The 15,758-nt window shown below is 39.7% G+C and overlaps 6 non-coding genes across 6 annotated transcripts; all 6 read right to left on the bottom strand.

Annotated features, from left to right (window-relative positions):
* Positions 1-3,372: 3,372 nt before the first annotated feature.
* Positions 3,373-3,454, bottom strand: TRNAL-AAG (transfer RNA leucine (anticodon AAG)). Its single transcript has one exon. It is a non-coding gene; the product is annotated as a tRNA-Leu (tRNA).
* Positions 3,455-3,959: 505 nt separating this feature from the next.
* Positions 3,960-4,041, bottom strand: TRNAS-GCU (transfer RNA serine (anticodon GCU)). The gene has a single exon. It is a non-coding gene; the product is annotated as a tRNA-Ser (tRNA).
* A 4,653-nt stretch (positions 4,042-8,694) lies between these two features.
* TRNAL-AAG (transfer RNA leucine (anticodon AAG)) lies at positions 8,695-8,776 on the bottom strand. The gene has a single exon. It is a non-coding gene; the product is annotated as a tRNA-Leu (tRNA).
* Positions 8,777-9,281: 505 nt separating this feature from the next.
* On the bottom strand, positions 9,282-9,363 carry TRNAS-GCU (transfer RNA serine (anticodon GCU)). The gene has a single exon. It is a non-coding gene; the product is annotated as a tRNA-Ser (tRNA).
* Positions 9,364-14,018: 4,655 nt separating this feature from the next.
* On the bottom strand, positions 14,019-14,100 carry TRNAL-AAG (transfer RNA leucine (anticodon AAG)). The gene has a single exon. It is a non-coding gene; the product is annotated as a tRNA-Leu (tRNA).
* A 505-nt stretch (positions 14,101-14,605) lies between these two features.
* On the bottom strand, positions 14,606-14,687 carry TRNAS-GCU (transfer RNA serine (anticodon GCU)). Its single transcript has one exon. It is a non-coding gene; the product is annotated as a tRNA-Ser (tRNA).
* Between the last annotated feature and the right edge of the window lie 1,071 nt (positions 14,688-15,758).

Raw genomic sequence — 15,758 nt, 5'->3', positions numbered from 1 at the left:
GGAAAACATCGAACTATGGCCTCTATCAAACAGCAGTTGGTACCTAGAAAGAAAAGGCAAACAGACAATTACAATTTTCATCAGATAGTTACCCATCCAACGGATCAGCAAACAGCGTCAGTCTTCGTTCTCGGGACATCAGTCGTTTGCATCATCAGCAAAGAAAGGACAGGGCAAAGTATCAGTATGGCATAGCTAAGGAACAAGAACTTCCCTCATATAGAGGAGAAGTAAGTATCAGGTAAGGAATAAGTAAAGGGTGGTTTAGAGTAACAGGGCGAACAAACGGCAAAGTCTCAAACGAAATGGCCTAAATGGCTCAGTAGAATGGCAAAGAATGGCTTGGAGTGGAATGTCCAATAAATGCCTGATTTCTCCTCGGGTCATGTGGTTAAATCAAAACTGTCTAATTTACTCCTAATTCCTCAATGGATAATCATTGGTGCATCGCCATCTCTGTCCAATAATCTTCACCAGAGTTTTACACAAACCACAGTTCTCATGTCGTTGATTGGCCCATGTTATTGACGTTTTCATCGGTTGGAATGTCAGGTAAGAAAAGTTACATTTTACGCTACAGTCAGTAGTTCCATTGTTTTCTCCTACTCCAGGCAGCCTTGCACCTGTTACAAATTACCCTGTTGCATTCAGCAAGAATGTCTCCTTGAGCAAGTAGGGTCCCATGAGAAAGAATTTACTACAGCTACACACATCTCTAGCTTCTGGGAAAGTACAGTTTCATGTCCTTCAGGAAAATAGCACATTGCACGTTAGAAAAAGACAGTTTAATATGAGACCAGGAAGCTAGGCACAGACCTTCGCTAAACTAAGGCCTACTGCTTAATGAACAAACTCCTAATGCATAACTCCAATTTTGATATGTTAATACAAATTAAAAACATTAGTACATAATTAATTCAGCATTAATAACTTTCATTAGTCTTCGTATACATTGGTAGACACTCCCCGTGGGCACATTTCAAACGTGTGCATTATTTCTACGTTAACACATTTTTTATGCAGCTTCATTACACAATATATTGTAAGCTTTTCATGTTAATATTAATTTTAAAAGACACACTCCAGCAATCCCTCCTCTGATGACTCTTGTCATCACACAAATCTTCCCTACTAATTTTACATACTAAAATTCCCTCATATCAATCTCTTCCCTTCTTGGTTTCCTCTTTGATCTTGCCCTGAATAATTTTTCCCTTTGTTTTTCTTCCCTCCTCCTATTATTTTTCGCCATCTTAAATTTTATTATTTTACTAATTTGACTTGCCACCCAAGATCCAAATAAGCAATCTATAACAATCAATATCTCCTGTATTATTTTAGACAATATCCCATGCCAAATGTTACTAATCCAGTTTCCCACTGAAGCAAATCCTTTCCCAACCTTTTTCCAAACACCTGGTTCTTTCAAATCCTTCAAGTCCGTACTATCCCTAGTCAAGTTAGTAAGCATACTTCTAATCTCGTTACTATTATCTGGTATGTAAGCGCAACAATTACACCCATTGAGCAATCTACAAACTCTGCCATTTTTCACTAAAAGAATGTCTAAAGCAAGCCTGTTTTGAAGAGTCATAGCCCCTCCGCAGCAAGTTCAGTATCCATCAGGAGTATAGCCCCTGAAAAGTTTGTCAGCATGTTATCCTCAATAGTAGACAACTTTTGAATCTTTATGGAGTTCATAATAACTCCCACTGAAGAAATTATCGTCCCAAATATGTCTCCTACTACACCAGCAGCAGTCTCTTTCTTATGTCTAGTACGATGTAATTCAGACAATTTTGGTAACCTTTTCAAATCGTCAAGTTGATATATCTTTGGGAAAACTATCCCCAAATAACATGTCCCATACTATCCCTTTGGAAGACGGTAATAAGCATTAAGTCCACATATATAATAAATCCCGGGGATTGCTGGATCCTGTCCATTTAACATGAACGTCCATTTACTCTGAAACAAAAACACACGCTTACATTCACTCATTCCCACAAACACATTGTCATAGTATGATTTGGTCTTGGATATGCAAAGCTTTCCTACATGTAGTGCGTCTAAAGCTAACTTCCCTTGTTCTCTAATTGCACTATAACCGTCACTACTAGCAAAGGCCCGTTGCTGTAATCCTTTCTCTAGTTTACCCTTCAATGCCCTTCTTCTCTCTTCCGTGTGATCTAAAAAGCTTTTCTCTACAGGTGTAAGCAAACATGTCAAATTATTGTGGTGTGCATAAGATGTACTAATTGTTAATGTCGCCTGAAAGAATCCTTTAACTAACTTTATGCTATAGTACTTAGCTAACCCACTCACATCCTCTATGATAGGCACATTAGAAAACACAAGATCATGATTTGAGTAAAAATATTGAATCTCTTCCTGGTTATAGAATCTTGTTAGTAACAGACTACAACGTATCCCATATGTTAATGACAGTCTATGATAGGTAACCCCCTCTTGTACCGAAACAGGAATCTATGTACACACAAAACAATCTTTTGCATCCATTGTGTCAACATACTCACTCAGCAAGCGATAGAAAACATCAGTGGATAGTTCCCCTTTCGAGTTAGTTCCCTCATGCAAGTATCTTGTATCCAGCTCAAACCTTTCCCAGGCTGTTAGTGCAGTGGTAGTCTCAGGAATTGTAGCATTGTTAGTCCCACTTTTATCCATTAGTGTCATACTCACAACCACGACCCTAATGAATATTTATTACATGAACCTTTTTTGCAAAAGTATTTGGTTCAAGTAAACGTAAAGTGTTGGGATTCAAGCCCACGGCTCCAGAGAGACTGGAGCCTAAATCTAGCCAGTTTAGCCTGCTCAGCCACGCTACCTCACATCCACAAGCTCACAACTATAGTAACTTGGCCAAACACTGTGGACAGCCGCTGTGGTGACCTGGCTATGCAGGGTAACGCAGCATTCACCGACAGTTGAGCGAGTTACAGGTGAAAAGCAAAGTATTATAACTGTCTGCATATAATATATGTCTTTCCTTATTTATTCTTCTTCCCCATTGTATGTTTGCTCTCTGCTTTAGAAACGCGAGCTGTCATCACTGCAAGGAAACGTATCACTACTGTTTACACTCACTGAACTTTCAGCATCACAGTGACCCCTCTCGTCGCCTCTATAGTTAGACTTCAAGACAGCTGGTTTGTTTACCGATACAATTCTTGTCACCTTAGGTTGTGTTTTTTTAAAATAAGAAGGCTCGGTCCACTGTCTGGCTACCCTTATATATATACGTCACCACTTTACATAGTCTCACCTCTCGCTATGTGGATCGTAGGTGCAGAAGGCAGAGAGTGAGACACTGATGCAGACAAAATATGTTTGTGAGTTGAAAAATACTGGCAGCGGTGGGATTCGAACCCACGCCTCCAAAGAGACTGGAGCCTTAATCCAGCACCTTAGACCGCTCGGCCACACTACCCTGTGCAAACCTGTTTCTGTAAGCTTTCTGAAGTGAGATGTTCTGTTGTATAGGGGAGTTGGAGAATAAGGGTGTATAGCCTGTGAAGTGATCCTAGGAAAGTCAACGCCAACAGCAGCAGGCACGTGATACATTCAGTAGGTCAGGATTGGCCCCGGGCCATGGGAGGTGTCAGGGAGCGCCAGTCCAGAGAGTCCGTAGGAAGACAACCCTTACATTGGCGTCCCGCACGCGCTGCTTCTCTTTCTTTAAGGATAGGGAATCAAACTATCTATGTCCCTCAACTTACCAACCCTCTGCCTCAGGAAAGATTTTGTGATTCATGAGCAGAACCCAGCTGGCGCTGTTTACAGTAATGCCTAAGCACAGTACTCAACTGAGCGGTGTTTACAAACTGAGCCGTTGTACTGCTGAAAATACCATGGGATATGTCATTTAACTTTCACATAAAATAGGGTTAACCCAGCCCTACCACATACTAAAAACTAAAGACGGAACAATAAACCAACGAGGATGGGATTCGAGCCCACGCGTGCAGAGCACAATGGATTAGCAGTCCATCGCCTTAACCACTCAGCCACCTCGTCTTCAAAACACCATGTTTCAGGAGTACAAAATATGGTAGCCAAAATGTGTTCTATTAGGTGATAGTTGTCTAAACATAATAAAGAGCACATATTTACAGATTGTTATGGTAACTTGTTGTCTTCAGCGATGCTCTATACGACCTTGTTGTCCATCCCTACTTCAGCTTGAATTTATACGTTAAATGTAATGTAATCATGAAAATTACACGTTCCAAACGTGTTCTATCCATATGTGATGTACTATCACACTACCCTCAAATGAGCTAAGATTGCTTTAATTCAGTTGTACGTGGATTTAAAGTGCAATATCATTCAAATATTGTACTGGTATGGCGCTTTCGAGTCTCTAGGTGTCAGTTATTGGTGGTGTACTTACATGTCAACATTAGGCAGCAAATAGTACACAATTAAGGAAAACTGCCTTCCCATTTAATGTGCATTGTTCTGCAAAAAGTTTTAAGTAGGAGAAAGTAAAACTTAGTTTATAAAACCACCTAAACTGGGAGTATTGCCGCTACAGCTATGACACTTCAGTTTAAAAACGTACGTGCATCAACAAGAAATATTTTTGCGCTAAATAAATTGCTGTCCGACTACTCACGTAATGCAGAAAACTGAGGCAGTCGTAATTACAATACATTGAAGTAATATTTTGGTAGTTTTTGTTGACGATGACTCCGCAGCAAGCGATCAGATTACTTTTTATTAGTGAAGGCGCGTCAGAGCCTTGATAAGTAAACTTACAAGGAGACACGCCTAGGTCGATGAACCTTTTAGACCAGGTTCAGGGACTTCCCAGTACGAGATGTCTTTTAGCATCGCAAATCAATAGATCAATATCTCAACAACAATCGCAATAACTAATCAGCATGCTAATCAATAACCTTTAATGAGAGTCAATAAAGTGAACACACCATGATCTTTCAGTCATGAATAACCACACCAATTTAGTTAAGTGTTAGGATATTTATTTCCCTACTGGTTACAATCTAAAGTCATTTCTGTTAATCTCATCAGCAATTCATCTCATTAGTAACTCTTCAGATTTGCAATTAGAAACGCAATTAATCAATGCATAGAGAATATTCACACAGTATTAACACATAATTATTAAGAAGCAACTTAGCATAGTCTCAGTAGTGTATGGTTCAACAAAGCAAGAACTCAGTCATTTGTCTATTTGCGTCAGATTTTAGTGAACACCTTAAATAACCTCGTATTAGCATCAGCATGTTGGGCTTCATGCAAAACTATTTAGCAAACACAAATTTGGAAAACATCTAACTATGGCCTCTATCAAACAGCAGTTGGTACCTAGAAAGAAAAGGCAAACAGACAATTACAATTTTCATCAGATAGTTACCCATCCAACGGATCAGCAAACAGCGTCAGTCTTCGTTCTCGGGACATCAGTCGTTTGCATCATCAGCAAAGAAAGGACAGGGCAAAGTATCAGTATGGCATAGCTAAGGAACAAGAACTTCCCTCATATAGAGGAGAAGTAAGTATCAGGTAAGGAATAAGTAAAGGGTGGTTTAGAGTAACAGGGCGAACAAACGGCAAAGTCTCAAACGAAATGGCCTAAATGGCTCAGTAGAATGGCAAAGAATGACTTGGAGTGGAATGTCCAATAAATGCCTGATTTCTCCTCGGGTCATGTGGTTAAATCAAAACTGTCTAATTTACTCCTAATTCCTCAATGGATAATCATTGGTGCATCGCCATCTCTGTCCAATAATCTTCACCAGAGTTTTACACAAACCACAGTTCTCATGTCGTTGATTGGCCCATGTTATTGACGTTTTCATCGGTTGGAATGTCAGGTAAGAAAAGTTACATTTTACGCTACAGTCAGTTGTTCCATTGTTTTCTCCTACTCCAGGCAGCCTTGCACCTGTTACAAATTACCCTGTTGCATTCAGCAAGAATGTCTCCTTGAGCAAGTAGGGTCCCATGAGAAAGAATTTACTACAGCTACACACATCTCTAGCTTCTGGGAAAGTACAGTTTCATGTCCTTCAGGAAAATAGCACATTGCACGTTAGAAAAAGACAGTTCAATATGAGACCAGGCAGCTAGGCACAGACCTTCGCTAAACTAAGGCCTACTGCTTAATGAACAAACTCCTAATACATAACTCCAATTTTGATATGTTAATACAAATTAAAAACATTAGTACATAATTAATTCAGCATTAATAACTTTCATTAGTCTTCGTATACATTGGTAGCCACTCCCCGTGGGCACATTTCAAATGTGTGCATTATTTCTACGTTAACACATTTTTTATGCAGCTTCATTACACAATATATTGTAAGCTTTTCGTGTTAATATTAATTTTAAAAGACACACTCCAGCAATCCCTCCTCTGATGACTCTTGTCATCACACAAATCTTCCCTACTAATTTTACATACTAAAATTCCCTCATATCAATCTCTTCCCTTCTTGGTTTCCCCTTTGATCTTGCCCTGAATAATTTTTCCCTTTGTTTTTCTTCCCTCCTCCTATTATTTTTCGCCATCTTCAATTTTATTCTTTTACTAATTTTACATGCCACCCATGATCCAAATAAGCAATCTATAACAATCAATATCCCCTGTATTATTTTAGACAATATCCCATGCCAAATGTTACTAATCCAATTTCCCACTTAAGCAAATCCTTTCCCAACCTTTTTCCAAACACCTGGTTCTTTCAAATCCTTCAAGTCCGTACTATCCCTAGTCAAGTTAGTAAGCATACTTCTAATCTCATTACTATTATCTGGTATGTAAGTGCAACAATTACACCCATTGAGCAATCTACAAACTCTGCCATTTTTCACTAAAAGAATGTCTAAAGCAAGCCTGTTTTGAAGAGTATTAGCCCCCTCCGCAGCAAGTTCAGTATCCATCAGGAGTATAGCCCCTGAAAAGTTTGTCAGCATGTTATCCTCAATAGTAGACAACTTTTGAATCTTTATGGAGTTCATAATAACTCCCACTGAAGAAATTATCGTCCCAAATATGTCTCCTACTACACCAGCAGCAGTCTCTTTCTTATGTCTAGTACGATGTAATTCAGACAATTTTGGTAACCTTTTCAAATCGTGAAGTTGATATATCTTTGGGAAAACTATCCCCAAATAACATGTCCCATACTATCCCTTTGGAAGACGGTAATAAGCATTAAGTCCACATATATAATAAATCCCGGGGATTGCTGGATCCTGTCCATTTAACATGAACGTCCATTTACTCTGAAACAAAAACACACGCTTACATTCACTCATTCCCACAAACACATTGTCATAGTATGATTTGGTCTTGGATTTGCAAAGCTTTCCTACATGTAGTGCGTCTAAAGCTAACTTCCCTTGTTCTCTAATTGCACTATAACCGTCACTACTAGCAAAGGCCCGTTGCTGTAATCCTTTCTCTAGTTTACCCTTCAATGCCCTTCTTCTCTCTTCCGTGTGATCTAAAAAGCTTTTCTCTACAGGTGTAAGCAAACATGTCAAATTATTGTGGTGTGCAGAAGAAGTACTAATTGTTAATGTCGCCTGAAAGAATCCTTTAACTAACTTTATGCTATAGTACTTAGCTACCCCACTCACATCCTCTATGATAAGCACATTAGAAAACACAAGATCATGATTTGAGTAAAAATATTGAATCTCTTCCTGGTTATAGAATCTTGTTAGTAACAGACTACAACGTATCCCATATGTTAATGACAGTCTATGATAGGTAACCCCCTCTTGTACCGAAACAGGAATCTGTGTACACACAAAACAATCTTTTGCATCCATTGTGTCAACATACTCACTCTGCAAGCGATAGAAAATATCAGTGGATAGTTCCCCTTTCGAGTTAGTTCCCTCATGCAAGTATCTTGTATCCAGCTCAAACCTCTCCCAGGCTGTTAGTGCAGTGGTAGTCTCAGGAATTGTAGCATTGTTAGTCCACTTTTATCCATTAGTGTCATACTCACAACCACAACCCTAATGAATATTTATTACATGAACCTTTTTTGCAAAAGTATTTGGTTCAAGTAAACTTATAGTGTTGGGATTCAAGCCCACGGCTCCAGAGAGACTGGAGCCTAAATCTAGCCAGTTTAGCCTGCTCAGCCACGCTACCTCACATCTACAAACTCACAACTATAGTAACTTGGCCAAACACTGTGGACACCCGCTGTGGTGACCTGGCTATGCAGGGTAACGCAGCATTCACTGACAGTTGAGCGAGTTACAGGTGAAAAGCAAAGTATAATAACTGTCTGCATATAATATATGTCTTTCTTTATTTATTCTTCTTCCCCTTTGTATGTTTGCTCTCTGCTTTAGAAACGCGAGCTGTCATCACTGCAAGGAAACGTATCACACAGCGTTCTACTGATTACACTCACTGAACTTTCAGCATCACAGTGACCCCTCTCGTCGCCTCTATAGTTAGACTTCAAGACAGCTGGTTTGTTTACCGATACAATTCTTGTCACCTTAGGTTGTGGTTTTTTAAAATAAGAAGGCTCGGTCCCACTGTCTGGCTACCCTTATATATATACGTCACCACTTTACATAGTCTCACCTCTCGCTATGTGGATCGTAGGTGCAGAAGGCAGAGAGTGAGACACTGATGCAGACAAAATACGTTTGTGAGTTGAAAAATACTGGCTGCGGTGGGATTCGAACCCACGCCTCCAAAGAGACTGGAGCCTTAATCCAGCGCCTTAGACCGCTCGGCCACACTACCCTGTGCAAACCTGTTTCTGTAAGCTTTCTGAAGTGAGATGTTCTGTTGTATAGGGGAGTTGGAGAATAAGGGTGTATAGCCTGTGAAGTGATCCTAGGAAAGTCAACGCCAACAGCAGCAGGCACGTGATACATTCAGTAGGTCAGGATTGGCCCCGGGCCATGGGAGGTGTCAGGGAGCGCCAGTCCTGAGAGTCCGTAGGAAGACAACCCTTACATTGGCGTCCCGCACGCGCTGCTTCTCTTTCTTTAAGGATAAGGAATCTAACTATCTATGTCCCTCAACTTACCAACCCTCTGCCTCAGGAAAGATTTTGTGATTCATGAGCAGAACCCAGCTGGCGCTGTTTACAGTAATGCCTAAGCACAGTACTCAACTGAGCAGTGTTTCCAAACTGAGCCGTTGTACTGCCGAAAATACCATGGGATATGTCATTTAACTTTCACATAAAATAGGGTTAACCCAGCCCTACCACATACTAAAAACTAAAGACGGAACAATAAACCAACGAGGATGGGATTCGAACCCACGTGTGCAGAGCACAATGGATTAGCAGTCCATCGCCTTAACCACTCGGCCACCTCGTCTTCAAAACACCATGATTCAGGAGTACAAAATATGGTAGCCAAAATGTGTTCTATTAGGTGATAGTTGTCTAAACATAATAAAGAGCACATATTTACAGATTGTTATGGTAACTTGTTGTCTTCAGCTTTGCTCTATACGACCTTGTTGTCCATCCCTACTTCAGCTTGAATTTATATGTTAAATGTAATGTAATCATGAAAATTACACTTTCCAAACGTGTTCTATCCATATGTGATGTACTATCACACTACCGTCAAATGAGCTAAGATTGCTTTAATTCAGTTGTACGTGGATTTAAAGTGCAATATCATACAAATATTGTACTGGTATGGCACTTTCGAGTCTCTAGGTGTCAGTTATTGGTGGTGTGCTTACATGTCAACATTAGGCAGCAAATAGTACACAATTAAGGAAAACTGCCTTCCCATTTAATGTGCATTGTTCTGCAAAAAGTTTTAAGTAGGAGAAAGTAAAACTTAGTTTATAAAACCACCTAAACTGGGAGTATTGCCGCTACAGCTATGACACTTCAGTTTAAAAACGTACGTGCATCAACAAGAAATATTTTTGCGCTAAATAAATTGCTGTCTGACTACTCACGTAATGCATAAAACTGAGGCAGTCGTAATTACAATACATTGAAGTAATATTTTGGTCGTTTTTGTTGACGATGACTCCGCAGCAAGCGATCAGATTACTTTTTATTAGTGAAGGCGCGTCAGAGCCTTGATAAGTAAACTTACAAGGAGACACGCCTAGGTCGATGAACCTTTTAGGCCAGGTTCGGGGACTTCCCAGTACGAGATGTCTTTTAGCATCGCAAATCAATAGATCAATATCTCAACAACAATCGCAATAACTAATCAGCATGCTAATCAATAACCTTTAATGAGAGTCAATAAAGTGAACACACCATGATCTTTCAGTCATGAATAACCACACCAATTTAGTTAAGTGTTAGGATATTTATTTCCCTACTGGTTACAATCTAAAGTCATTTCTGTTAATCTCATCAGCAATTCATCTCATTAGTAACTCTTCAGATTTGCAATTAGAAACGCAATTAATCAATGCATAGAGAATATTCACTCAGTATTAACACATAATTATTAAGAAGCAACTTAGCAAAGTCTCAGTAGTGCATGGTTCAACAAAGCAAGAACTCAGTCATTTGTCTATTTGCGTCAGATTTTAGTGAACACCTTAAATAAACTCGTATTAGCATCAGCATGTTGGGCTTCATGCAAAACTATTTAGCAAACACAAATTTGGAAAACATCTAACTATGGCCTCTATCAAACAGCAGTTGGTACCTAGAAAGAAAAGGCAAACGGACAATTACAATTTTCATCAGATAGTTACCCATCCAACGGATCAGCAAACAGCGTCAGTCTTCGTTCTCGGGACATCAGTCGTTTGCATCATCAGCAAAGAAAGGACAGGGCAAAGTATCAGTATGGCATAGCTAAGGAACAAGAACTTCCCTCATATAGAGGAGAAGTAAGTATCAGGTAAGGAATAAGTAAAGGGTGGTTTAGAGTAACAGGGCGAACAAACGGCAAAGTCTCAAACGAAATGGCCTAAATGGCTCAGTAGAATGGCAAAGAATGGCTTGGAGTGGAATGTCCAATAAATGCCTGATTTCTCCTCGGGTCATGTGGTTAAATCAAAACTGTCTAATTTACTCCTAATTCCTCAATGGATAATCATTGGTGCATCGCCATCTCTGTCCAATAATCTTCACCAGAGTTTTACACAAACCACAGTTCTCATGTCGTTGATTGGCCCATGTTATTGACGTTTTCATCGGTTGGAATGTCAGGTAAGAAAAGTTACATTTTACGCTACAGTCAGTAGTTCCATTGTTTTCTCCTACTCCAGGCAGCCTTGCACCTGTTACAAATTACCCTGTTGCATTCAGCAAGAATGTCTCCTTGAGCAAGTAGGGTCCCATGAGAAAGAATTTACTACAGCTACACACATCTCTAGCTTCTGGGAAAGTACAGTTTCATGTCCTTCAGGAAAATAGCACATTGCACGTTAGAAAAAGACAGTTCAATATGAGACCAGGCAGCTAGGCACAGACCTTCGCTAAACTAAGGCCTACTGCTTAATGAACAAACTCCTAATACATAACTCCAATTTTGATATGTTAATACAAATTAAAAACATTAGTACATAATTAATTCAGCATTAATAACTTTCATTAGTCTTCGTATGCATTGGTAGCCACTCCCCGTGGGCACATTTCAAACGTGTGCATTATTTCTACGTTAACACATTTTTTATGCAGCTTCATTACACAATATATTGTAAGCTTTTCGTGTTAATATTAATTTTAAAAGACACACTCCAGCAATCCCTCCTCTGATGACTCTTGTCATCACCCAAATCTTCCCATCTAATTTTACATACTAAAATTCCCTCATATCAATCTCTTCCCTTCTTGGTTTCCCCTTTGATCTTGCCCTGAATAATTTTTCCCTTTGTTTTTCTTCCCTCCTCCTATTATTTTTCGCCATCTTCAATTTTATTCTTTTCGTAATTTTACATGCCACCCATGATCCAAATAAGCAATCTATAACAATCAATATCCCCTGTATTATTTTAGACAATATCCCATGCCAAATGTTACTAATCCAATTTCCCACTTAAGCAAATCCTTTCCCAACCTTTTTCCAAACACCTGGTTCTTTCAAATCCTTCAAGTCCGTACTATCCCTAGTCAAGTTAGTAAGCATACTTCTAATCTCATTACTATTATCTGGTATGTAAGCGCAACAATTACACCCATTGAGCAATCTACAAACTCTGCCATTTTTCACTAAAAGAATGTCTAAAGCAAGCCTGTTTTGAAGAGTATTAGCCCCCTCCGCAGCAAGTTCAGTATCCATCAGGAGTATAGCCCCTGAAAAGTTTGTCAGCATGTTATCCTCAATAGTAGACAACTTTTGAATCTTTATGGAGTTCATAATAACTCCCACTGAAGAAATTATCGTCCCAAATATGTCTCCTACTACACCAGAAGCAGTCTCTTTCTTATGTCTAGTACGATGTAATTCAGACAATTTTGGTAACCTTTTCAAATCGTGAAGTTGATATATCTTTGGGAAAACTATCCCCAAATAACATGTCCCATACTATCCCTTTGGAAGACGGTAATAAGCATTAAGTCCACATATATAATAAATCCCGGGGATTGCTGGATCCTGTCCATTTAACATGAACGTCCATTTACTCTGAAACAAAAACACACGCTTACATTCACTCATTCCCACAAACACATTGTCATAGTATGATTTGGTCTTGGATATGCAAAGCTTTCCTACATGTAGTGCGTCTAAAGCTAACTTCCCTTGTTCTCTAATTGCACTATAACCGTCACTACTAGCAAAGGCCCGTTGCTGTAATCCTTTCTCTAGTTTACCCTTCAATGCCCTTCTTCTCTCTTCCGTGTGATCTAAAAAGCTTTTCTCTACAGGTGTAAGCAAACATGTCAAATTATTGTGGTGTGCATAAGATGTACTAATTGTTAATGTCGCCTGAAAGAATCCTTTAACTAACTTTATGCTATAGTACTTAGCTACCCCACTCACATCCTCTATGATAAGCACATTAGAAAACACAAGATCATGATTTGAGTAAAAATATTAAATCTCTTCCTGGTTATAGAATCTTGTTAGTAACAGACTACAACGTATCCCATATGTTAATGACAGTCTATGATAGGTAACCCCCTCTTGTACCGAAACAGGAATCTGTGTACACACAAAACAATCTTTTGCATCCATTGTGTCAACATACTCACTCAGCAAGCGATAGAAAACATCAGTGGATAGTTCCCCTTTCGAGTTAGTTCCCTCATGCAAGTATCTTGTATCCAGCTCAAACCTCTCCCAGGCTGTTATTGCAGTGGTAGTCTCAGGAATTCTAGCATTGTTAGTCCCACTTTTATCCATTAGTGTCATACTCACAACCACGACCCTAATGAATATTTATTACATGAACCTTTTTTGCAAAAGTATTTGGTTCAAGTAAACTTATAGTGTTGGGATTCAAGCCCACGGCTCCAGAGAGACTGGAGCCTAAATCTAGCCCTGTTTAGCCTGCTCAGCCACACTACCTCACATCTACAAGCTCACAACTATAGTAACTTGGCCAAACACTGTGGACACCCGCTGTGGTGACCTGGCTATGCAGGGTAACGCAGCATTCACCGACAGTTGAGCGAGTTACAGGTGAAAAGCAAAGTATAATAACTGTCTGCATATAATATATGTCTTTCCTTATTTATTCTTCTTCCACATTGTATGTTTGCTCTCTGCTTTAGAAACGCGAGCTGTCATCACTGCAAGGAAACGTATCACACAGCGTTCTACTGTTTACACTCACTGAACTTTCAGCATCACAGTGACCCCTCTCGTCACCTCTATAGTTAGACTTCAAGACAGCTGGTTTGTTTACCGATACAATTCTTGTCACCTTAGGTTGTGGTTTTTTAAAATAAGAAGGCTCGGTCCCACTGTCTGGCTACCCTTATATATATACGTCACCACTTTACATAGTCTTACCTCTCGCTATGTGGATCGTAGGTGCAGAAGGCAGAGAGTGAGACACTGATGCAGACAAAATACGTTTGGGAGTTGAAAAATACTGGCAGCAGTGGGATTCGAACCCACGCCTCCAAAGAGACCGGAGCCTTAAACCAGCGCCTTAGACCGCTCGGCCACACTACCCTGAGCAAACATGTTTCTGTAAGCTTTCTGAAGTGAGATGTTCTGTTGTATAGGGGAGTTGGAGAATAAGGGTGTATAGCCTGTGAAGTGATCCTAGGAAAGTCAACGCCAACAGCAGCAGGCACGTGATACATTCAGTAGGTCAGGATTGGCCCCGGGCCATGGGAGGTGTCAGGGAGCGCCAGTCCTGAGAGTCCGTAGGAAGACAACCCTTACATTGGCGTCCCGCACGCGCTGCTTCTCTTTCTTTAAGGATAAGGAATCAAACTATCTACGTCCCTCAACTTACCAACCCTCCGCCTCAGGAAAGATTTTGTGATTCATGAGCAGAACCCAGCTGGCGCTGTTTACAGTAATGCCTAAGCACAGTACTCAACTGAGCGGTGTTTCCAAACTGAGCCGTTGTACTGCCGAAAATACCATGGGATATGTCATTTAACTTTCACATAAAATAGGGTTAACCCAGCCCTACCACATACTAAAAACTAAAGACGGAACAATAAACCAACGAGGAAGGGATTCGAACCCACGCGTGCAGAGCACAATGGAATAGCAGTCCATCGCCTTAACCACTCGGCCACCTCGTCTTCAAAACACCATGTTTCAGGAGTACAAAATATGGTAGCCAAAATGTGTTCTATTAGGTGATAGTTGTCTAAACATAATAAAGAGCACATATTTACAGATTGTTATGGTAACTTGTTGTCTACAGCTTTGCTCTATACAACCTTGTTGTCCATCCCTACTTCAGCTTGAATTTATATGTTAAATGTAATGTAATCATGAAAATTACACTTTCCAAACGTGTTCTATCCATATGTGATGTACTATCACACTACCCTCAAATGAGCTAAGATTGCTTTAATTCAGTTGTACGTGGATTTAAAGTGCAATATCATACAAATATTGTACTGGTATGGCGCTTTCGAGTCTCTAGGTGTCAGTTATTGGTGGTGTGCTTACATGTCAACATTAGGCAGCAAATAGTACACAATTAAGGAAAACTGCCTTCCCATTTAATGTGCAGTGTTCTGCAAAAAGTTTTAAGTAGGAGAAAGTAAAACTTAGTTTATAAAACCACCTAAACTGGGAGTATTGCCGCTACAGCTATGTCACTTCAGTTTAAAAACGTACGTACATCAACAAGAAATATTTTTGCGCTAAATAAATTGCTGTCCGACTACTCACGTAATGCATAAAACTGAGGCAGTCGTAATTACAATACATTGAAGTAATATTTTGGTAGTTTTTGTTGACGATGACTCCGCAGCAAGCGATCAGATTACTTTTTATTAGTGAAGGCGCGTCAGAGCCTTGATAAGTAAACTTACAAGGAGACACGCCTAGGTCGATGAACCTTTTAGACCAGGTTCGGGGACTTCCCAGTACGAGATGTCTTTTAGCATCGCAAATCAATAGATCAATATCTCAACAACAATCGCAATAACTAATCAGCATGCTAATCAATAACCTTTAATGAGAGTCAATAAAGTGAACACACCATGATCTTTCAGTCATGAATAACCACACCAATTTAGTTAAGTGTTAGGATATTTATTTCCCTACTGGTTACAATCTAAAGTCATTTCTGTTAATCTCATCAGCAATTCATCTCATTAGTAACTCTTCAGATTTGCAATTAGAAACGCAATTAATCA

Source organism: Pleurodeles waltl, chromosome 12 (assembly GCF_031143425.1).
Source record: "Pleurodeles waltl isolate 20211129_DDA chromosome 12, aPleWal1.hap1.20221129, whole genome shotgun sequence".
NCBI lineage: Eukaryota > Metazoa > Chordata > Amphibia > Caudata > Salamandridae > Pleurodeles > Pleurodeles waltl.
This window is presented reverse-complemented; position numbering and strand designations above follow the sequence as displayed.